Raw genomic sequence first — 6,000 nt, forward strand, 5'->3', positions numbered from 1 at the left:
AGATACTGCAAAACAGTGTTGCCCTTCATTCACCCTTCCTTTCTTTGCTGAACCCAATCCCTGCACTGTCCCACCTCAATAGGACACGGAAAACTTCCCAGCTTCTTCTCCCAGCCTCAACTGGAGGGCAGTTCTGGGCATAGAGCCTCCACCTCTACCCAGCTGGCCTGCCCCCCGCCCTGCGCAGAGTGCAGAAATTCCCAGGAGAATTCCATTCTGACCAAGGGGAACCCACTGAAGCATGGCTTTTCCCTCAACATAGGAAATTGTTCTCCATAGAGAAAGCAAAGAAAAGAAAGAGGAGAAGATAGAAGGACAATTTCCTTTCAAGAAGGGAAGAGCAGCTCTCTGGGAAGAAAGATGTGGCTTTGAGGGTCAGGAGCAATCCCCATTCATTGAGAGTGGATTTGGATTTCCAGATAGGAACATCAGGTTTACAAGGGCAATAATGATAAGATGTGAATTAATGGCAAAAAAAAAGGCATGCTTATGACATGAAAGAAGGTTTTTATCAGTGATCCTAAAGAAAATCTTCAAAGTCAGATCATTTGTCATTATCTACAGAAATCATCCCATTACCAAATGGGATTTCTCTCTACTTCTTCTACAGGCTTTCAGCCTGTAAAGATTCAATAAATGTCTTAGAAATACAATAGGATGCTTCTACATCAGTAGGTAGAGTCAGAAAGTCACTTCATTGATCTGAATTGGACTGAATCTGGCAAGATTCGAAGGTATGCTACATACAAGCTAATACCTCCTGCTTCTCTCCAGTTCTCCAGTGCAAACTATTTTTCACAGATCACTGCCACAGTCCACTGTGTTCTTGTCACTCTTAATGAATACTGTTATTGTTCAAGGTGTGCTTAATACTTACCAATATCTGGGCATGACTGACACACATACATGAAGCTGGTCTTCACTTTATGCCTACCCCATGTGGAATTCTTTCAATGCAGGCTGAGTTTTAGGTATCTTTTCAAGTATCAGAAGCTGAATCCAAAATACTGCAGAGGGAATGCTTGAAATGCCCCTAGAATATAAATAAGAAAGTGCAATAACCACCCTCCCTCGGTTTGCAAAGCCCATCTTTCCAAAAGCATTTATTTCTCCTCCAAGTAAGTTTTCTACCATAACACCACTATTCGAGCTCTCCAGAAAAGCAGACTATATATAAAACCAGGGTAGAAGTCTGATTTCATCAAAACTACAGTGTTAAAGGTTAGTTCAAATACCATTCTATAACAGAAATATGGACATATTAATCTATTCTCATCTTGTTCTCCCTAGTTTTCCTCAAAAATATAATTCCTAATTATAATTATTTCATAAGAGTTTCACTGACATAGCCTCTCCTCAATATACAAGTACCTCACATGGAATCAAGGCTAATTAATTACATGCGGACTCTATGAAAACATTTCTCTAACTTATATTCAACTCTGTATTTGTGATGCTCTTCTGAAAAGTCTGCAGGAAGTAATAAGGATTACTACTTAGCCTTTGATATAGAAATCTACATGTACAAACATATTAGAGGGAAAACTATACTAACCTTCACTTGTCTAATATTTTTTAGTCTAATACATTTTTGCATTATTGGCTGCCTTACTGAGGGAAAGACAGCATGTAACAAGATTTTTATAAACAGCTTAAGCACTTTAATCATGCTGTGTCTTAGCTGGCTTTGATACAATCTTTGCCATGACTTATATTGAGTTTTGGACCATGTCTGAACAGCCACCTTAAGTTAAATTTACTCAGAGAATGGAACATTTTAGAGGTAAGAAGCTCCATCTGCTGGATATTCAGTTGTACATTCTAACTTTTTCTGTGCTTTTTATAACATTCTTATTACTTAGATCTTTATTAACCATCTCCCTCTATTGGAAATTTCATTCTTTTACATTATGGAAAATAAATAAATTTCCAATAATATATTTTTTACTCAACACAGTGTAGCAGCATATATTAACAGTACTTACTGATAGGAAACAGTGTGGAACATCTTGGTTACCACCTCACTTTCCATTTGATTTACTTCCAAGAAACTTCATTTCACAAATAACTTAATAAAAGTACTGAAATTATTTTGGACCACAAGATAAGCTAATACCTAAAGTATGTTTGCAAGTCCTGATATGCAGCCCTCGCTTCTATTGTGGATCCAACTAGAAATAATATAGGTTTTGCACAACATGGCTCGTATTTCTACATCACGAGCATGAAATAGTCTAGATGTTTCCCCTTTAATGATCAAACACATTCCAATCATTTTCCAGAAGGAAAGCTGTTTTATTCACATGAAGGTTGGTATCAGTCTTTTCAGCTAGTTATATTACGAACAGCAGCTGCCAGAGGCCCCTGCTGTAAGCACCAGGTCCAAATGACAGCTTTGACAGAGAATATGGGCAATATTTTTTCTCCATTCTTTACTTTTCTATTAGCTATGCTGCAATATCTCAAGGAAAAATACTCAGATTACTGCAAAATGTATTTATGACTCATGCCCTACATCATCTATCAAAGAAACGATCATCATTAGAAACAAATTAAAATTGAGGCTTAAAGGAAAGCAAATGTTTGCAGAGATATACTTTATTATGACAGATGTGATTTATGTTTCTAAAAGTTTAACTGAGCTTCACTCAGCATTTCAGGTAATTGATAAATTATCTATTGCTCTTTCTGCACATCATCTTGTTGTTGTATCTTTTGATGTTTTTCTTTTTTGTTACAATGAGGAACAGAAATCAGCCTGAAAGTCTTCTGTGCTATTGAGCTGTACATTACTCTAATGCTGACCACAAGGACCAAACAACAAAGTTGCCTTTCATCCTATACCTGACACAGTTTAATACACATATTTGCAAAGGAAGATTTACAGAATACTTTAGGAACAATGCACATCTTTAAATCATTGATTTTACAGTACTTTATGAAGTACACTGGATCCAGATATAAAAGTAATCTTTCTCCACAGGCAGATAAAAATGTCCTGCACTTAAAAAAAAGAAAATAATTTCTTTGCTGTTTCCACACTCCCATGTCAAGGGATTTGCAAAACTCAAAAAGTAGTAACACTTCATCTTTATCTTTACTGTTCTTTCTTGTTGAATGCACTTCATCACATCCAGGATGAGCTTATCAAAAAGATAAGGCATTGGCACACTTTGCTGGCTCTGCCTGTTGTCTGTACTGTACATGCATTGGTCTTAAAGTCACAGAAGCAGTATTGAGTGAGGGATGTTGCTTAGTCCCCTGTGCATTTCCTTGTTGCAAAAGCCAGAGAGAAAGTAACTCACATCCCTACACACACACTATTGCACGGGCCCTGCAAGATGTGAGGTAATTTTCTCAAAAGTAATGCTTATAAAGTGACTGCTACCATACCTAGACCTTGTGCTATAAAAAAGTCATGATTCCAGTAGGAGTTTCAAACAAGTCTTCTAAGATTTCTGGCATATGTTGGTAAACTTCACTCCATGATTGGTCTCATTTTTATAAATCTTGATCCTTATATGTAGCAGACAAAAGAAATACAGAACTTGAATGCATTCTAGGAAGTATTATTATTATGGGTCTATATCCTCCAGTCCAAAGTCCTTTGTAGCCCTTACTGAACTATACATACATTTTACCTGAGGACACAGTTGCACAGATCAGTCATCTGGACAACTCATGGTAATTTGTAACCACAATAAATTATCATCCAGAGATTAACCTTCCTATTTTAGAAGGCTTATTCTCTGTTCATCACAACACAGTCATTCAGACAACTCATAGGTGCTCCTTTTAACTAAAATTCTTTCTGAAACAGCAGTTAAAAGGGTTCCCTAAATACAAGGCTAGTTTATAAGGATGTGTATCATGCAAGAGAAAAATCACATAGGCTAGAATGTACAGCATGGAAATATGAAGGGAAAGACAAAGCAAGTACTGGAAAAGGGGCAGATCAAAAGAAGAGTGGGAGACACACAGATGAGTGCACTTGAAAGTTTACAAGTGCAAGGAAGATTAGCATCTGAATATAACTTTAAAAAAAAAAATCCTAAAAAAGGTATTTTGTAATAGCTAAGAGTACTTGGGGGGGAGGGGGGAGGATGGGGAAATGCCCTTTCATTATCTTTTTAGCCAGCTGGAAAAAAACTGAAGATGACTCCAAGCTGTGTGCTGTTGTCGACACACTGGAGGGAAGGGATGCCACCCAGAGGGACCTGGACAGGCTAGAGAGGTGGGCCTGTGCAAACCTCATGAGGTTCAACAAGGCCAAGTGCAAGGTCCTGCATCTGGGCCAGGGCAATCCCAAGCACAAATACAGGTTGGGTGGAGAATGGATTGAGAGCAGCCCTAAGCAGAAGGACCTGGGGATGTTGGTTGATGAGAAGCTCAACATGAGCTGGCACCATGCCTTTGCATCCCAGAAAGCCAACCATACCCTGGGCTACATCAAAAGCAGCGTGGCCAGCAGGGTGCGGGAAGTGATTCTTCCCCTCTGATTTGCTCTCCTGGGAACCCAGCTGGAGTCCTGCGGTCTGCTCTGGAGCACACACCGCCCCCCCACAAGAACGTGGACCTATTGGAGTCCTGAGGAGGGCCATGAGGATGATCAGAGGGCTGGAGCACCTCTCCTATAAGGACAGGCTGAGGGAGTTGGGTGAGGGAGTTGGGGTTGTTCAGCCTGGAGAATAGTAGGCTCCAAGGAGATCTCATTGCAGCCTTCCTAATGGAGGCCTAGAGGAAAGCTGGAGAGGGGCTCTGTCAGGGAGTGTCTTTAAGGTCGCTGTCTTCATCAGATTCTTTTTTTTTTTTTTGGTCCCTTCCAACTGAACAGATTCTATGATTCTACTATGATTCTGTGAAAAAGGAGAGAGAGGCTCAGAGAATGGAGAAGAAAGTGCGCAGGAAAGACCACTTCAGTCAGAGCAAAGACAGGCAAGCAACAGTCATCAGAAAGGCTGAAATTGTAACTACAGAAAATGGAAAAACTGTTGAACCATTGCAGAGTTCATTTACCAAAGTCTGTGCAGCCTCTTTTTAGAAATTTAACAAAGTCTCATTGGATGGGCTATGAGCCTCTCATACTCTAGCTTCTCAAGATAGTGTAAGTATCATATTTTTAAATTATGTCACAATCTATAGTAAGGTCTTGTGGTATTTTTGCCCAAAATATAACTCAAATTAGTAAAATTTAAAATCTCTTGTCTGTTAGTAGCTATTGACATCAGACACACTGGAAGAAGGCCAGAAAAGTTCTTTCTCAAAGAGTAACACTAACTTGAAAGTATTAGTAAAAGCCAATATTTTAGTGAGGTCAAGTAGAAAGACTGAACCCCCCACATCTAGATCCAGAGAAGATATGCCTCTGAGATAAAAACAATAAAGGTTTAATTTTAAACTAAGTTTCACTTTTTTGATTGGAGATACCAACCTGGATATTGGAAATATGTACTACTTATCTAATGGTTGGTATCTTGAGGGTATCAGAGAATACTGAGGACAGCCTTCTCCTGTCTGTCAGCATATAAAGGCAATGGGTGCTAATCATTTATAAACTCTTGGTCATATACCCCAAAATAACCCTCATCAAATCAAATGTCACATTTCTAATCAGTAGCTGATTACAGTTCAATGCTGATACAAGTTCAGCATGTTGTGCTATTGCCAATAATGTGAATGTTCTTCCAGCAGGGAGAGAACTCTTCCCTTATCTTTTTGCTATCTCCATGACAGAAAGCACAGATTCTGCACAATTATAATCTTTTGATGCAGGTCTTGCTTTTCATGATGTTTGCTTCCATTTGAGAAAATTGGTCATTTCTGCCTTGGCTCAACATCAGATCCATTTTGTGTGAGTGACATTTTAAAGGCAGGCTTTTTTTTCTTTTGTGGCCTACTATGTCATTTGGACTGTAGTTTTGCCTCAGTGCTTCAGGCAGGCTGGGGTCTCTCACCACATGACCAGGCCCTTATGTATACAGAGGGACAACTAAAATTGCA

Source organism: Cygnus olor, chromosome 2 (genome assembly GCF_009769625.2).
Source record: "Cygnus olor isolate bCygOlo1 chromosome 2, bCygOlo1.pri.v2, whole genome shotgun sequence".
Taxonomy (NCBI): domain Eukaryota; kingdom Metazoa; phylum Chordata; class Aves; order Anseriformes; family Anatidae; genus Cygnus; species Cygnus olor.